This window comes from Mustela nivalis, assembly GCF_964662115.1.
Source record: "Mustela nivalis genome assembly, chromosome: 2".
Taxonomy (NCBI): Eukaryota; Metazoa; Chordata; class Mammalia; order Carnivora; family Mustelidae; genus Mustela; species Mustela nivalis.
The window spans coordinates 91,923,946-91,942,626 of NC_139021.1; the positions used below are offsets into that span (position 1 = coordinate 91,923,946).

An 18,681-nucleotide genomic window follows, 5' to 3' on the forward strand; every position below is an offset into this window, starting at 1 on the left:
CTTCTGGCTCCTCTACCCTGTGAATCAATCTCCCAAATTTTGGCCACATCTAATGTGAGTCACTCGCCTGCCCCTCTCACTGGTTACCCTGTAAGGGACCGGAGATGAGAATGCACATTATATGAGTTGTCTCAGTTTGTCAAAGGATTTTGGTGGTGAGAAACACGCACCCATCTTGCTTCCCCCCACCCCCCCCTTTTTTTTTTAATTGAGTTACTTTGCACCAAGCATCTTTTGTTTCCCCAAAGCCTACTTTTTTCATCGCCCTACCCCCACCCGCTCTAAGCTGCCAGGGAGAAGCGTTTTCCTGCTGTTTCACAATTATTCTCCTCCCCCTCCCAACTCCCCCAGGGAGGCTGCCTGGCCAGCACCTGTTTCCAGCAGCCAGTCAGTTTGGCACAACTCAGCCAGCTGGCTCTGGCGGCCGGGGGTCAGCAGGGGAAGGAGGAGGGGAGGTGGGCTCGTGGTGGTGGGGGTTGTGGTGTGTGTCAGGGGGTGTCCAAAGGGAGGTGGCCAGGGTGGGCTGGGAATGTGGGAGTATGGGCTCCCTGTCTGTGCCCTTTCCAGGATACAGCCCTTCCGAATATTCTGCAGGCTTGCTGAGCACGAGCTCCCTGCAAGGCATGTTTTAGGTCCTGGAAGGAAAGATTAAACATAAACTCTCTCTCTCTCTCTCTCTCTCACACACACACACACACACACACACAGACACACAGTAGGAGTCCACCCATGTTGCCATAACAAGGTATCACACACTGGGTGGCTCAAACAGCAGACATTTATTTCAATGTCTCATTCTGGAGGCCCGAAGTTCAAGTTCAAGGTGTCAGCAGGACTGGCTTCTCCTGAGGTCTTTGTTCTTTGCTTGCAAATGGGTGCTTTCTCCTTGTGATTTACAGTCTTCCCTCCGTACATATCCGGTGCTCATCTTTTCTTCCTGCAAGGACACCAGCCATGTTGGATTAGGACCCACACTCATGATCTTATTTTACCTTCTTACCTCTTTAAAGAACCTATCTCCAGATACAGCCACATTAGGAAGCCCTGGGAGTTGAGAGCTTCAGCATACGAAATTTGGGAGAACACAGTTCAACCCATATCACACTCATGTACATAGTGTACATGTATACACACATGCATAGCCTTTCTTTCTTCAAGGATTTTGATATTGCTGAATCCATGTAGAGAAAAGTTTTTGAACTGTGGTTTGTCCTCCCTCCCTCTCTCTCCCCCTCTTTTCTTCTCCCCTCCCCTCCTCTGGCCAACTCAACAAATGGGCAGGAGACCCCCAAACTGTGCTAAAAGTCATATCATTCTAAATAAACCTGGGGTTCTTTTCCCTTCTAAATTTTCTCTGCTGATGTTTGGTATATCATTGGCCTTAGTGAAGTTCTTTTGGAAATCTCAGGAGTTTTCAACTTACTAAAGGAAAAGAGAAGGGATTACCCCATGGCTTGATGATAATAAGATTCAAAGTAAGAGAAATGGTGGCTTGGAAAGGTCAAAGGGAAAACATGGGAGATCTTTTCTTTTCTTTTAGAGAAAGAGTGAGAGGGCGTGTGTGCGTGAGGAGGAAGAAGGGGGTAAGGGAAAAGGGAGAGGGAATCTTAAGTAAACTCCACAGCGAGGATGTGGGGCTCCATCTCATGACCCTGAGATCATGACCAGAGACAACTCAAGAGTTGGATGCTTAACCGACCGAGCCATCCAGTGCCTCTGAGTTATTTTTTTTTTATAAACTTTCTAAAACTCAAGAAAAACAAGCACCCAGAAAAATGCACAAGTCAGAAGTCTGTGCTTTGAGAAGTTGTCATGTAACCACAGTCTGAGGCTGCCACCGCCATGAACCCCCTTGACCTCCCTCACAGTTAGGTCCATACCCTTCAATATCGTAGATTAGTTATGCACTGGTTTAAAAATATCAACTAAAAATGGAATCACACAGAATGTATTATTGTGTGCCTGGCTTTTTTTGCTCAACATTATGCTGGAGGGACTCATCAGTATTGCTAAGTAGGGCAATACTTTGTTCACTTTTATTGCTGGGAAAAAACGCATGTTTAACAAGCATCTTTGGTGATCCCAAGACCAGCAGTTCCAGCCATCTTTTTGAGAATTACTGCCCCAGACCCAGTCAAAACAACCCCACAGCTGCTCTGCTCAATTCCCACAGTCTTAGAACCACGAGTGCAGAAAAACAAAAAACAAAAACAAAAAAACAACAATAGCCCCTCAAAAATCAAAGCCAGGTTCAGCTGAGGTTAGGAACAATTTTGTGACTCCCCTGGGCTTGGGGGAGGGGCAGGTGGGATGAGGGTGCAGGCTACACAGCTCTCTCTCCTCTCCAGACTTGGGATTCTGCATTCTTGGGGACACAGTGCTGAGAAGGTCAAGTATGGTGTCTTCCTGTCTCCCCCAGACAATCTGTATTTATCTCCCCGAAGCAGCTAGTCCCCTCAGGAATGCTCAGAGTTCTGTGTACTTGAACTGGATGACTCTACTAAGAAAACATATAGACCCATTAAAGACGTTGAAGATGGCACCAAGCAATGGAAAGATATTCCATGGTTATGGATTGAAAGAACCAACATTGTTAAAATGTCTATAGTGCCCAAAGCAGTCTACACACTGAATGCAATCCCTATCAAAATACCGACAGCATTTTTCACAGAGCTAGAGCAAATAATTCTAAAATTTATATAGAACCACTTTCACAGACCCCATATAGCCAAAGCAACCTTGAAAAAGATAAACAAGGCTGGAGGCACCACAATTCTGGGCTTCAAGTTATGTTACAAAGCAACAGTGGTCGAAACAGTAGGGTACTGGCACAAGAACAGACACATAGATCAATACGACAGAATACAAAACGCACAACTATATGGTCACTCAATCTTTGACAAAGCAGGAAAGTATATCCAATGAGAAAAAGTCTATTCAACAAATGGTGTTGGGAAAACTGGACAGCTACATGCGAAAGAATGAAACCAAACCATTTTCTGACACTGTACCCCAAAATAAATTCAAAATGAATTAAAGACCAAAATGGAGACATGAAACTGTAAAAAACCTAGAAGGGAACACAGGCAGTAATTTCTTTGACGTTGGCCACAGTAACTCTTTTCTACACATGTCTCCTGAGGCAATGGAAACAAAAGCAAAAATAAACTATTGGGACTTCATCAAAATAAATAGCTTCTGTGCAGTGAAGGAAATAATCGACAAAACTAAAGGCAGCCTATGGAATGGGAGAAGCTATTTGCAAATGACACATCTGATAGAGGGTTGGTGTCTAAAATATATAAAGAACTTATAAAACTCAACACTCAAAACACAAATATTTCCAACTAAAATCTGGGCAGAAGGCATGAACAGACATTTCTCCAAAGAAGATATCCAGATACCAACAGACATAGGAAAAGATGCTCCATCACTGATCATCAGGGTCATGCAAACCAGAACTAGAATGAGATGTCACCGGACACTGGTCAGAACGGCTAAAATCAACAACACAAGAAACAACAGGTGTTGGCAAAGATGTGGAGAAAAAGGAACCCTCTTGCACTGTTGGTGGGAATGAAAACTGGTGCATCCACCATGGAAAACAGTATAGAGGTTCCTCAAAAATTTAGAAATAAAATGACCCTACAGTCCAGCAATCGCACTACTATTGACCCAACGAACACAACAATGCTAATTCAAAGGGATACATTCATCCTTATGTTTAGAGCAGCATTATCTCCAACAGCCAAACTGCGGAAGCAGCCTGAGTGTCCATCAGTCGATGAATGAACAAAGAAGACGTGGTGTTTGTGTACATACATATGAATATTATTCAGCCGTAAAAAGAATGAAATCTTTTTGCAACAAGATGAGTATGATGAGGAGAACAAGGCATGCAAAATGAAGCCAAAATTAAATCTTACAGCTTGCAGCCCACTGATAGATCCTGAAACACACACTGTGACCTTCCTCAAGGAACTCACAGCTGCCTGAACGTTGATGTTTTACTGGAGCCTAAGAGTAACCTTATCTTAACAACAACTAGTCCCTCAAGATCCAGAAAGCCTTCCTTCCAAATTCTTTAGAGACTTATGCTATCCCTAACCCCCGCTAATTAAAAAGTATATAATCAGTCACGCCTCATAATCCCAGTGCAGCTCTCTCTGCCCACAGGTCCTGTCCCTGTGCAATAATAAAACACCTTTTTGCATCAAAGATGTCTCAAGAATTCTTTCTTGACCATTGGGCTCAATGTTCCCACATCAGATGGAGCTAGAGAGCATCATGGTAAGTGAAAGAAATCAGTCAGAGAAAGTCAAATACCATATGATTTCACTCATATGTGGATCTTAAGAAACAAAGGAAGAACAGAGAAAGAAACTAACGAGGAAACAGACTCTTAACTACAGAGAACACACTGATGGTCACCAGAGGGCAGGTGGGTGGGGGGATGGGTGAAACAGGGGATGGGGATTAAGGAGGACATTTGTGGAGATGAGCACTCGCATCCCAGTATTGTATACCTGAAACTAATTCAACACTGCATGTTAACTAACTGGAATTAAAATAAAACCTTTTAAAAATTAAAAAAAAATTAATAAGAGAAAAGAAAAGGTATGCCCCTTAACAAGCCAGCTGTCCTACCCCAAGACTGATGCTAATAGAGAGGAAAAAATAGCTCCATGCCCTTTCCAACTTTTAAACCATGTTTTCTTTTTTAAAAGTTTTTATTGAATTTTAATATACATGTAGAAATGCACATAATCGTGAAGTGCACAGCTTGATTTTACTAACAGAGCCACCTGTGTATCCAGCACCCCCAGCAGGACATAGCAGCCCATCTGGGGTCCCACCTGTCCCTGGCCCCTCCCCCAGCAAGGGTGGCCTGCCTTTTAACAACCTCACTATGTGTGTGCAAGATAGGACTCGGTCATGTCTGCCCTCTTCGCTCTACTGTGTTTGTGAGCATCTTCCCTGTCCGGGAATGTGATTTGTTCCTTCTCAACACTGTATGGCATTCCAATGTGGGGACATATCACAAATGATTGTTCCATTCTATTGTTGGGGGACACTTAAGTTCTTCTCGGTCTGCGTTATTATAAGTACTGTTGCTTTAAACACATTCACCCGTGCAGCTTAGTGTGTGTGCATATGCATTTCTGTTGGGTCTGCACCCGCTATGTGGAATTTTGGGACAGTGAGGAAGCCTCCGCTCAGCCTTAGTAACTAGGACCTGTGTTCCAAAGGGGCGGCGCCAACTGACGCTCCGCCCAGCGGCACATGAACTCCGGGTTCTCTACCTCCTTGCCAATGCTTCGTATTTTTCACCTCTCTCAATCCAGCCAAAGACAGCTCACTTTTACTGATCATTTACTGTGTGCTAGGAACTATACTAAGCGTTCACATGCACAGCCATTTAATGTTGCAACAGTCCTCTGAAGCCCTCCTCATTTTCCCAGATGTACAAGGGAAGTTTTCAAATCCTTTAACCACGTGGCCAGCATTTGACCGGCCCTGGCCGATGCCTTCACCCTTGCGGTCTCGCATGCGCTGTTTTTGTCTTGGGTGCATGAAGACCAAGGCCAAGGCCTGCGGCCAGCAGCACACACTTCCGGAGAGCATCCAGGGTCATCTTTGCCACTACTAGGCTGGAGCCAGGTGTTCTGGTCAAGGGTTTCTGGCTTTTCACGTAGCCTGTGTTCAAGCACCTGAACCACATGAGAAAATTTACCCTGAAACAACAAGCCAGGAGTGTAAAGGGGGACCAGTCCCCGGACTGCTGCTCAGTGACGCCTCCTCTAGGTGGGAATGGAAGAGACCTAGGAACCCGGCATTGGCCGGAGCAGACACAGAGGGTCCTACTGCTGCCCTTCGGGAATAAGGAAATCCTGATGCAGTTTCTGTGTTTTACTCTGATGAAAATAGATTTATAGATTTTCTTCAGCCTAGAGAAGTGATACCTGTGGGGCGCCTGGGTGGCTCAGTCAGTTAAGCGTCTGCCTTTAGCTTAGGTCATGATCCCAGGGTCCTGGGATCCAGCCCCTGCTTCTGCTTCCCTGCACAGGGTGGGAACTGCTTGCCCCTCTCCTTCTGCCTCTCCCCTCAGCTTGTGTGTGTGTGTCTTAAGTAAATAAAATAAATAAATAAGATCTTTTAAAAAAAGTAATACCTGCAAATTTTACGTTTTGTAACAAAACAAAAAAATGGATAAAGAAGGTATCAATCATGGGCGCCTGGGTGGCTCAGTGGGTTAAGCCACTGCCTTCGGCTCAGGTTATGATCTCAGGGTCCTGGAATCGAGTCTGGCATTGGGCTCTCTGCTCAGCGGGGAGCCTGCTTCCTCCTCTCTCTCTCTCTGCCTGCCTCTCTGCCTACTTGTGATGTCTCTCTGTCAAATAAATAAATAAAAAATCTTAAAAAAAAGAAGGTATCAATCATTTATAATCCCATCAAAAGTTTCTTTAATAGATACATTTCATATATTCTTCCAGATGTTGTACTATTTTTCTGAACATGTATGTATGTGTGTATGTACATATACATTATATATGCATGCACACACGTTGATGTGTCTATGTATATATGGAAATACATATACATACATGTACATTTATGGGGTTTTTAAAACTGAAATATTGTCATACTATACATGCTATTCTGTGGCTGTGGTACTTTGCATTTTGTCGCTTGGAGCCAAGTCAACAAAGAAGAGGGTCGCCTCATAAAGCGCTGAATGCCCTTTCAGTTGAGACCATCATGACCTCAGAAGGTGGTAAACTTCTGGCCAGTTATAGGCCAAGATCAATCCAGTTGCTGAGGGGCCCAGCTGAGGTCAGGTACAGACTCCCCGCAGTGCTGGGAGAAATTCATCATGTATGAGATTGACCTTATCATGAGGCCACCGTCACGTCCCTGAGCTGCTCCTGGGAGATGTTCCTTTTTGACTCAGAGCTAAGTAGTCCCTTTGTCTTTGCACTACTCATCCAAGAAGCCCCAGTGAAACATCCAAGGACAAAAAAAAAAAAAGCCTGGGGGATGTGTCCACACTGGATTCCAAAGGTATGGGGGAAAGGAGGAGGGCCTCTTTGGCTTCCATAGTGGGAAACCAGAGCTCTGCTCCCTGCTGAGGCACCCATAACAAGGGATTCTCCCTCCAAAACAAGGGGCTTTGACAACTCCCTACTTCACATGGTCAAATCTCTATCTTAAAATTTTTTATTTACTTATTTTAATTTTTTTTTAGAGATTTTATTTATCCATTCATTAGAGAAAGAGAGAGAGAGTGCCCTCAAGCAGGGGTAGGAGCAGAGGGAAAGGGAGAAGCAGACTCTGTGCTGAGCAAGGAGCCTGAGGCAGGGCTCCATCCCATGACCCTGAAATCATGACCTGAGCCAAAACCAAGAGTCAGACATCCAATCAACTGAGCAACCCAAGTGTCCCTTTTTTTTTTTTTTTTTTTTAATACAAAGAGGTCTTGCTCCTTCCCTCAGTTTTCCTCCCAGCTTACATGTTACATTATGATTACGAGAGTACAATAGGAAAACCCGGAAACTGATGTTTCCACGATGGGTGTATGCAGATGTGTGTAATAGCCATCACAATCAAGAGACAGAACTATTCCATAACCAGAAAGATCTGCCTTGTGCTACTCCTTTTTAGTCATACAAACCCCTTCAATTCTACCATCCCTATCTAGTAACAACCTGTAGTCTGAGCTCATCAATAATTTTGCCATTGCAAGAATGTTACATGCATCAGATCGTACAGCATTGGATCTGTTGATATCTTATTCACTCAGTAATGGCCTTGAGATTCATCCAAGTTGTCGAATCAATAGTTCATTCCTTAATATCGTTGCATAGTGTTCCAAGGTGTGAATGTATCATGGCTTCTTAGCCATCACCTGTTGGGGGACATTCTTTTGTTCAGTTTCAGACTGGATTGTTGGATTTTTACTATTCTTTATATGTTATAGAAACATAATCGTTTTAGATACCTAGTTTACAAATTATTTTCTCCCAGCTTGTAATTTGTCTTTTTATCCTCTTAATTAACAGACATCAACTTTTTAATTTTGATAATATAGTTTTTTTTCTCTTATGAATCATGCTTTCCACCATGTTTAGACATGATCTCTCCCTGATTCCCAGGTCCAGAAGATTTTCTTGACATATTCTAAAAGTTTTAAGATTTTATGTTTTTCATGGAATCCATTTAAAATTAATTTTTGCACAAGGTTGAGGATCAGGTTGAGGGTGTTTTATCTGGGACCTATGGCTCTCCAATTGCTCCAATACCATTTGTTGAAAAGCAAGATTTCTACCATTTTATTTCTTTTCAACTCAAAATCAGTTCTCTGTACTTGTGTGGATCTGTTTCTGACTTCTCTATTTTGTTCCATTAATCTACATGTCTATCCCTCTACCAACACCTCTGAGTACCTGTTACTGTGTATAGTAGTCCTTAATATTGGGTAGTGTAATTCTACTTTATTCTTCTTTTTTAAAAAATTTCTTTAGCTCCAGGAACATGATACTTTTCTCTGTTTATTTAGCTTTTCTTTGGTTTCTTCTATTAGTATTGTATAGTTTTCAGCATATAAACTGCATATTTCCTTAGAATTATATCTATGTCCATTTTTTTGAGAAGTCGTAAATGATACTGAAAATGTAAATTTAATGAATCACAGTTTCATTGCAAGTATGTCAAAGGCAACTGATTTTTATATGATTGTCTTGTATCCTATGGCCTTACTAAACTCACTTAATATTTTTTTAAAGACATTTTTTGAATGATTGGAGTAGACCATCATATCATCTGTACATATGACAGGCTTATTCCTTCCTTTCCAATATGTATGGCTTTTCTTTTCATCCCTTATTGTTTTGACTAGAGTTTTCAGTATTATTTTGATTAACAATGTTGAGAGCAAACAATCTTGTTTTATACTTGACTACCAGAGGAACACATTCGTTATACCAACATCAGTGTTAGTTGTAGGTATTTGATATTGAATAAATTCATTTTCCTCTTAATTAATACCTTGAATAACTACATTGATTATTCATGGAAGACAAACGTGTTTCTTAATTGCATTCATTTTCTTTTTCTTTTTCAGAGAAACCACACTTTTTTTTTTTTTTTAATGTTTATTTATTTGACAGACAGAGATCACAAGTAGGCAGAGAGGCAGGCAGAGAGAGAGGAGGAAGCAGGCACCCCACTGAGCAGAGAGCCCGATGTGGGGCTTGATCCCAGAACCCTGGGATCACGACCCGAGCCGAAGGCAGCGGCTTTAACCCACTGAGCCACCCAGGCGCCCCGAAACCACACTTTTGACTCTGATAATTTTGTTTTCAAATTTTTATTATCAAAGTATAGTTAACATACAATGTTATATTAGTTTCAGGTGACCAGCAGAGTGATCCACAATTCTGTTCATTACTCAGTGCTCGGCATGAGAAATGCAGTCACTATCTGTCATTCTAGAATGCTATTGCAAATTGAATCTATTCTCTGAGCTTTTCTTAAAGCTGTATCTTTACATCAGTGGCTTTTCCTCCGCTAACCTTTCCTGACATACTTAGAAAGCTATTCCTCATCCTACATTGTTCCATGATTCATCTAAATGAGTTGTTACATAATTTTTAAAAAACACAACTCTGACCTAGGGGGTATCATGCCAAGCGAAATAAGACAGACAGAGGAAGACAAACACAATATGATTTCACTTACATGTAGAACCTAAAAAAAACAAAACAAATGAACAACCAAACATGGAAGCAAACCCATAAACACAGAGAACAAACTGGGGGTTGCCAGGGACGAGAGAGGTGGGGGGTGGGTGAAATAAAGGAAGGGGATTAAGAGGCACAAACTTGCAGTTATAAAATGGTAAGTCACGGGGATGAAAAGAACAGCAGAAGGAATAGAGCCAATATTATTGTAATGGCATGGAATGGTGACAGATGGTGACCACACTCATCATGGCGAACACTGAGTAGTCACAGAATCACTATGTCATACACCTGAAACCAATATAACGTTGTATGTCAACCATACTTCAGTTTTAAAAAGTGGATTTCTGATTTAAAAAAAAAAAAGCACTGCTCTCTCAGGATTATTTTTACCAAATGACAGGTAAGTCAATCACTTGACCCCTCTGTCCCCCAAAGAATCCTTGTCAGAGGCGAGAACCCTGGGGTGGAGTGAATGTCAGGGTTGTCTGTTGCGATCAATACTAACTTTTTTTTTTTAAAGATTTTATTTATTTGACAGATAGAGATCACAGGTAGGCAGAGAGGCAGGCAGAGAGAGAGAGAAGAGGAAGCAGGCTCCCTGCTGAGCAGAGATTCCCGATGTGGGGCTCGATCCCAGAACCCTGGGATTATGACCTGAGCCGAAGGCAGCGGGTTAACCCACTGAGCCACCCAGGCGCCAATACTAACATTTTTTAACATGTTCCACATGATATCTCTGACCCTTAATTTCCTTGTGTGTAAAAAAAAAAAAAAAAAAAAAAAAAAAAAAGACAGGCTTGGATAATGTAACATTTAGGGCACTTCTAGCTTCAAAATTCCACAAATTATATTCAGATTCTCATTTAAAAAATATAAAAGCTGTTAGGGCGCCTGGGTGGCTCAGTGGGTTAAGCCGCTGCCTTTGGCTCAGGTCATGATCTCAGGGTCCTGGGATCCAGTCCCACAACGGGCTCTCTGCTTGGCAGGGAGCCTGCTTCCCTCTCTCTCTCTCTCTGCCTGCCTCTCCATCTACTTGTGATTTCTCTCTGTCAAATAAATAAATAAAATCTTTAAAAAAAATTATTAAAAAATATAAAAGCTGTTGCAGTCACTGATTAATTCACTTACACACAAAATGATGAAACCCACACAAAATATGCCTCAGCTGGAGGCTGAAATCTTACTAACCACCACCAAAAATGTGTTTTCTATTCCGTAATGGCCACTTAACCAAAATGTTGTGTAAGTGGGTCCTGCCTCTGTCCATTCTGCCTCCAACAGCAGTCAGCAAATGACAGCTGGGCTCCTCAGAGAGCATGGCCAGGCCCTGCTGCCCAGTACAGCAGTGGAGCTGTGACTTCATCCTGGACACATTTCCTCTGTCATTTCCCCTCCCCTCTCTCTAGGATTCCTCCTTACCTGCCCTAAAAAAAAAAAAAAAAAAAGTTCCTTTTTTTTTTTTAAGATTTTATTTCTTTATTTGACAGAGATCACAAGTAGGCAGAGAGAGGGGGAAGCAGACTCCCCACTGAGCAGAGAGCCCCATGCAGGGCTCGATCTCAGGACCCTGGGATCATGACCTGAGCTGAAGGCAGAGGCTTAACCCACTGAGCCACCCAGGTGCCCCCCCCAAAATGTTCTATACACTCACCATATTAACATTGCCCTTTATTTTCGGTTTTCTGATGCCTTGACATCTGGGGTCCTGCTGACCCTGGAGGGACTGTCCCTGCAGGGCTAATCAATTCTCAGAGATGGTAAACAGCCAGCCTGAAAGCAAGCCAACCAATGTGGAGTCCACATCCCAGTACCTTCTCCATGGGGATCTCACTGTCTGCCCTAACCATCAAGGACCAGGTATCAGGCCACACAGGTAAAGCCAGAATGCAGGCCCTCCAGTACCTAGAGAATAATGAAACCCACATGAAAACACCCCACCTCCTTCCTGTTCCTTGAAGAGCCTTCTTGAGGTGGATGCCAAAAGCATGCTCTGTCCCCACAACATTGAACGGTCTTTGACACTGACCTCTATACTTGTCATGGTGCTGGCCAGGTCGGCTGAGGCAGGGAACTCAGCCTGACTACACTTTTGCAGCCATCATCATTGGTGGCCATGAGGGAGCTCCGTGGGTCCCTTCCTGGATGGCATCTTCTGTTCTGCATCCACAGTAAGACCAGAGCCCCTTCTCAAGCTGGACGTAGGACTTTGCACAGTGTTTACTGTGTGGAAGGATGGGGCAACACCTTCACTCCCCTTCCTCCCCCTGCACTTGGACTCTTGGGTTTGTAGGTCTGGACCCTCCATCTGAGTGGCAAATCCCTACCCAGCCCCTCTATTGGGCCCACATGATGTCTCCTTGCAGGTCCCACCATGTGCTCCATGGCCAGGCAAGTGGCACCCAACACCCAGCTTGGTAAGGCGGGGAGGCACCACGGGTAGGGTCGGCTTCTCCATGCATCTCGAGATGTCTGGGTTGCCCGCAGGACAGAGAACTTGACTTATTAGGACATTAGTGAGTCAGAATCCCTCACAGAAGCTCAAAACACCAAGCAGAGAGCCTAGAGACTTGGACTATTTGATACCCTACAGTCGGGGGACTCACTCTCCATTTCTGCAGCCAAAGGAACTCATACCCACTTGAGCCTCAAGGCAACCTTAGCCCCTGCCTGGGGAGTGGGGGTGGTCAATGCATCGAGGCACTAAACTTGCACCTTTATATATATAGCCCTTTCCAGTTTGCGGATTTCTCCTATTTGCTGTCTCATTTCATCCATAGGTACAAATAGAAAATAATCACAAGGCCGCACAAAGTAATGGTTGATAACATTGCTATAAAAGTTAAATTTTATGACGAGTTGGGCAAAAGATTGAGGAAGAGAATATTTAGTTTTAAAAAACTCAGTTCATGCAGGGACACCTGGGTGGCTCAATGTGTTAAGTGTCCAACTCTTGATCTCAGCTCAGGTCTTGATCTCAGGGTCATGAGTTCAAGCCCCACTTTGGGCTCCACACTGGGCATAGACCCTACTTTAAAAAAAAAAAATTCCTAATATGAAGGTGGCGTTCTTCTTACACACCCCCAAGTGTTTCTCAAGTTCAAAAGAGTTCTTTAATCATAATTATTGATGTTTACATTTGCATGATGATTTATAGCTTATGAAGTATTTCCCAGTACAGTGTCTTATTTAATTCTTGCCAAAAAAAAAAAAAAAACAACAACAAAACCCTAATGCAAAACTGGGCTTTATCCCCGTTTTATGAATGAGGAAATTGAGGCTCAGGGAGTCAACATTCTCGGCTGAGCCTTCACTAACAGTTTAATGAAAGCAGCTGTTACAAGGTGTTGAAATGAAAAAGCAAGCTCATTAACGGCCTCGTTACAAAGTTCCACTTTGGCTTCCTGTTCTTCATCACTCCTCTGATGGGTGAATTTTGTCCCTGGGCTGCCTTCCCCACTGCAGCGGCCCAGGCACAATCTGGGGACACTCGGCCAGAGAAGGTGGAGACATGAGCCTCAGTGAAAGGGGACGCAGGAGATGTGGTGCCTGGGGACCCGCGATGTCACTCCAGCAGCAGGAAAGTCATCCACAAAGTGTGAAATGCAGCTCTCTGGGGGAAAACACACAGACAGTACCCAAAACAAACCCAACTTCCAAGAAAGCTGAGTGAGAAAATGGACCTAGCCTCCCTCCATAGGGCGGTGCTTAGGGTAGGAGGCTGTTTACCCAGGCTGGCTAAGGACTTTATATACAAAGGAACTCAAACATCTGTTCATTATTGCTCTCTGCTCTCTCCCATAACCAGCAACCCGCTGAAGAGTCACACGCGAGCACACCCTCCCTGCAGTCACTGTGAGTTGGGGGTGACAGACCCCAAAGTGACCCCTGGAGGGAAGACACACACACACATTGGCCTTGCCCCTCCTGCACCCTGAAAGGAAGTGGCCCACCAGGGTAGGAGCAGAGGGCAAGGCTCGGGGCTGCAGTCACCCCCTGGAGGCCCACTCGCCTTTCCCTCCCCAGAATTGCTCTAGGTTCAGTGCTGGGAAAGTGACCATGCTATGGTTTCTTTAAGTGGACACCTGCATTATGTGCTGAGACCGTTGCAATAGGTAGGTAGGCCTTAAGACGTATGGGCTTTCATATTTGTCCTCTGTAACGCAGTCTGTGTCCATGCCCCCTGCATCCGTGGCTACAGCAGGACCTGGGCGCTTAGAGGACGGAGAGTCAATCCCAAATTCACATTCCCTGCAAGGGGCCCACTCGCCTTTCCCTCCCCAGAATTGCTCCAGGTTCAGTGCTGGGAAAGTGACCATGCTATGGTTTCTTTAAGTGGACACCTGCATTATGTGCTGAGACCGTTGCAATAGGTAGGTAGGCCTTAAGACGTATGGGCTTTCATATTTGTTCTCTGTAACGCAGTCTGTGTCCATGCCCCCTGCATCTGTGGCTACAGCAGGACCTGGGCGCTTAGAGGACGGAGAGTCAATCCCAAATTCACATTCCCCACAGGGAGAAGAGAAACTATCATTGGGTTCTTGTGTTTTTGTGTGTGTGTGTGGTTTTTTTTTTCCACAAAGCTGATTTCACGCATCACAACTCACCCGAGGCCGTATGGGCAAGGTGGTTAGAGCAGGGAGAAAATACACAGCTAAGGGGGGTTGAGTGCCCCCCTCCCACTTCTCCCTCCTCACCAGCCGCAGGAGAGCAGCTGAGCCTCTGGAAGCGACAAGGCTCTAAATAGAGAGAAAATTTCACACATATGCTCGGAAGATTTTCAAAAGAAGAAATCATCAAGTACTTGTGATAGCAAGTAGCCTTCCTTGTATTATCTCTCAAAGCCTGTTGGATTTAACCCCCTGCGGCTTCTGGGCCGCTCCAGTAAACTCATAAACAATGCCATTATTCTGCCTGTAAGAGGCTATTGACCATCTTGGCAGTCAGGTTAGGAAAAATACTCTTGGGGGAGGTCAAGGGCTTTAGCAACTCCTGGTTCAGTTTCACAGTAGATAATTAGAACAACCATACAATTGAACCTACACTACTTTGGTGGGGTGGGCACAACAAAAGTACAGCAGCCCCCGTGGCTTGAACAACAGGATGTTACTGTCTCCCAGATCTGGAGGGTGAAATCGAAGATCAAGGTGTTGGTTCCTTCCGACACCTCTGTTCTTGGCTTGTTGATGGCCATCTTCTGTCCATGTCTTCACGCGGTCTCCCCTCTGCGTGTGTGTGTCCATGTCCTAATATCCTCTTCTTAGGAGGACACAGATTGTGTTGGACGGAGGCTCAGTCTAATGACCCCATTTTAAGTGAATCATCTCTTTAAGGACCCTATGTCCAAATATGGCCATATTCTGAAATCCTAGGGATTAGAACATTAACATATCTATCTGGGGAAGGGACACATTTTGGCCCTTATCACCAACCATATGCCATGCTTCACACAAAAGGAACAATTTAAATGTTTCTCATTCCAAATACACGTAGGACTACATAGAGTTCTTTGGTTCCCTTTTTTCAACAACATTCTTTTGTATTATTATGTGTGTTATCTACATCTGCACGGACTGCAACTTTCTTGTTGGCAACTTACTGATTTTTTTTTTTAAGATTTTACTTGTTTATTTGAGAGAGAGAGAGTGAGAGAGCAAGAGAGTGGGGAGGATCCAAGGGAGAATCAGACTCCCCGCTGAGCAGGGAGCCCAATGCAGGACTGGATCCTGAGACCCGGGGATCACGATCTGAGCTGAAGGCAGTTTCCGAACTGACTGAGCCACAGATGCCATGATTTTTGTCTTAATCTGTAAAAGTGGTAGACCATAACATATTCCTGGGCTTTGATTTCTTCCAATTGCTCAGTCGAGCCCCTCCAAATGGGCAGCCAGTCTGGTAGGGCAGGACCGTGCGGGCATTGCTGTTCCCAGACCTGGTACCCAGGGGCTCTGCCTGGTGCTCCCGTGCAAACTTGGGCAATGAAGACTTGACCTTCCCAAGAGTCTGGCCCCTCTCTTCAGAGTCACCCTGCCCTCTGAGGCCCTTAGAGTAACCTAACGAGATTTTGTAAAGCAGTTAAAGCCTAAGAGGTGAAGTAGCTTCTTTTCAAGTGGCATTTTCTGTGATTCTTCAAAGTACTGCCCAAATCCCCTCCACCTCCAGAAATGCTAAGCCAAGCTCTCCCACTACCGCTGGGGCAGCCCTACCTGGAGACCTGCCCCAGCTGCAACAGCTCCTTAGCAGGTCATCCCAAAACCTAAGGTGTCAGACACCCCGTACTTGGTGCTACTGATGCTGTGAGTCAGGGACACCACAGGGCACGGCGGGGATGACTCGTCTCTGTTCTCTGCTGTCAGGGCCGCAGTGGGAGAGACTTCGAGGCAGCAACGGAAACTGTCTGCAGCTGTTTCTCTTACTGAAGTTTCCCCTGCTGGGAACATGCCACGAAGTCTGCTACCTAGACTGGGTAGACTGGAAAATTTCCCTTAGTGGGGGTTGTTGACAGGATTCATTGTGGGGTCTGGATTTCCCGTAGCATCGTGGTCTCGGGGTTCCAAAAGCCGGCGTCCCAGTGAATGGAGTGGAACCAGCATCACTCCTCATTGTCCAGCCACTCCTGGTGCTCTGTAGTTTGAAAAAAGGAGTCACCACCCACTCAAATGGAAGAGAAGAGGGCAAAGACCCCAGGTCTCCATGGAGGGAGTGTTTGCAGCAATATTTAATAATCCCCCACAAGACTTTTGGGCAGAAGGAGGGAGACAGGGACCAGGAAGCCCCGAGAGGAAAGTTGCTGTCACTTTGGCTTGGGGCCAGAGATGTAGAGAACACTCTGCTGCTAATGAGCTTTGCCCTGCTCTACTGGAAACTAAATGCCCTATTTTATTCCTTTCAGAGACATGAGAGAGCCTTCATCATGCCGGGCCTGTTTCCCCATCTGTAAAATGAAGAGGTTGAAATGGATGATCTTTAAAGTCTATTTTGGGGGCACCTGGGTGGCTCAGTGGTTTAAAGCCTCTGCCTTCAGCTCAGGTCATGATCTCAGGGTCCTGGGATAGAGCCCTACATAGGGCTCTCTGCTCAGCAGGGAGCCTGCTTCCTCCTCTCTCTCTGCCTGCCTCTCTGCCTACTTGTGATCTCTGTCTATCAAATAAATAAATAAAATCTTTAAAAAAAAAAAGTCCATTTTGATTTAAAAAGAGAAAAAAAAACCCTAAGATGCTGTGTGGCCCTGTGATCAGCCCCATGAAAATCTCTACCTAATTGTTCCTCGAGACCAGCTGACTTGGAGAAGCAGCCTGGGGCCCGTCTCTCACCCTGCCTCTGTCTCTCTGGGATTCCTTACAGTGCCACGTACCCCAGTGATCACCTTCTATAGTTCTTCCCGTTCCCACAGCTTCTCTCAATTCAGTCATAGAGAGACGCCCTGTCTGTGTGTCCCCCTGGGCCTTTCTGAGGTTCTCCAGCTGAAAGACTCCCCATTCTCTGGTCCTTCTGGGACCAGCCCTCCCAGAAGTGTCTCAAAGAGCTTTGGTGAGCTACCTGGTATCAGAAAGGACCATCACCAGGACCCTCCATCCCCCCCACCCCCCGGCTCTTCCCAGAGTTCCTGATTGGTGCTGAGCACGAAGATGCCCACCTGGAGAGGTGGAAGGTTTTGGTTAAAAGACGCTGGGGAAATACATTTTCTTTCATACATAGGAGACCTATAAAGTGCATAACACAGCATGCAGTATTTTATTATGTGATTTGAACATTGTACTTTGTAGGTCTGTGTCATACACTCGAACACAAGCTTCTAAGTCCCAGTTCTGGTTCACCTTCTCCTGAGGAGAAGATTCCAGAAAGTCGTTCACTTAGGCATGTTCTCCCCCCGGAGCAGCACTGCTTGGAAGCACTCACTGTCTGCTTCACTTAACCAGTCAGTACAAAACGCCCTTATCCAGCAGGAGTCCTGTCACATACGGGCCAATCCCCCCCCCCCCCCCCGAGGGGAAGGCATGGGGAAGGCGGGAGCGCCAAGCACCGTGACTTACACAACTTCCCTCTCTGTGACCTCCCCTTTGCCCCCATTAGCATCATACTTATAAAAGGAGACGAACGAATGTGCACTGGTTGATGCTATGGCATCTCTGTCCCCAGTGGCCTGTGTCCCTCATTGCTCTCCTCCTCCTCTCCTTCCTGGAGGCCTTCCCAGCCCAGCCTCCTGATCTCCGGGTCTCAGGATGCAGACCCTGGTCACATGGCTCTGCTCTCAGCGGCCTCCAGAGGAGGGGAGGAAGCCTGTTCCTGTCCCCTCCACCCCGCAGCAGCCCTCACCCTGTCTGGGGCTCCCTCCACGCGGACGGTCGCTCCGGTTTACACGGGAGGACACAGCCAAATGGTTTTTGGCACAGTCCCAGCACAATCACCATAATTCCTCCAGCTCCCAATACGGATCAGTGTTGCTTGATTAAACATATCCGTTTAAAGTAAAAGCCTCATTAATATCCACGGTTGTAAGCCCATTTCGCTGGGATAACTGCTGGCCTTATTATTTGATTTGATTTATGGCTCTGCCCAGCTGCCGTCCTCGTCTCCTCGCCACTTAATTTAGCGTCCAAACCAGACGCGCTGTCTCGTCGGGGGTCCAGTCCCGAGGCGCACCGGATGTGGGGGGCCCCCACCCTCATTTTTGCCATCTTTCAGGTGTCTCTCCTTTCTCTCCCTGGCGGAGGATACGCAGGATACTCTAACCCCAGAAAAGAGGAGGAAAACAAAACCAGGCACAACAGAGCAAACACAGGCCTGTTTCCTACACGGGGCCATGAGAGAAATGGTCCTCAGTGCATGGAACTCAAGTGAAGTTTCTGTTCGTCCAGGCTTCTCCCAGGTGTCCACACTGACACCTCACGGGGTTGTTGGGACAGTCTTCCCACAGACAGATGGGGAGGAGAAGGGGGAT

The 18,681-nt window shown here is 45.5% G+C and overlaps 1 long non-coding RNA gene across 1 annotated transcript in view; it reads right to left on the bottom strand.

Annotated features, from left to right (window-relative positions):
- Positions 1-760: 760 nt before the first annotated feature.
- The window catches only part of LOC309858790, a 71,082-nt gene continuing 53,161 nt past the window's right edge, over positions 761-18,681 (bottom strand). The window contains exon 2 of the long non-coding RNA XR_014308323.1: positions 761-937. This is a non-coding gene — a long non-coding RNA (uncharacterized lncRNA). The remainder of the gene's footprint in view (positions 938-18,681) is intronic.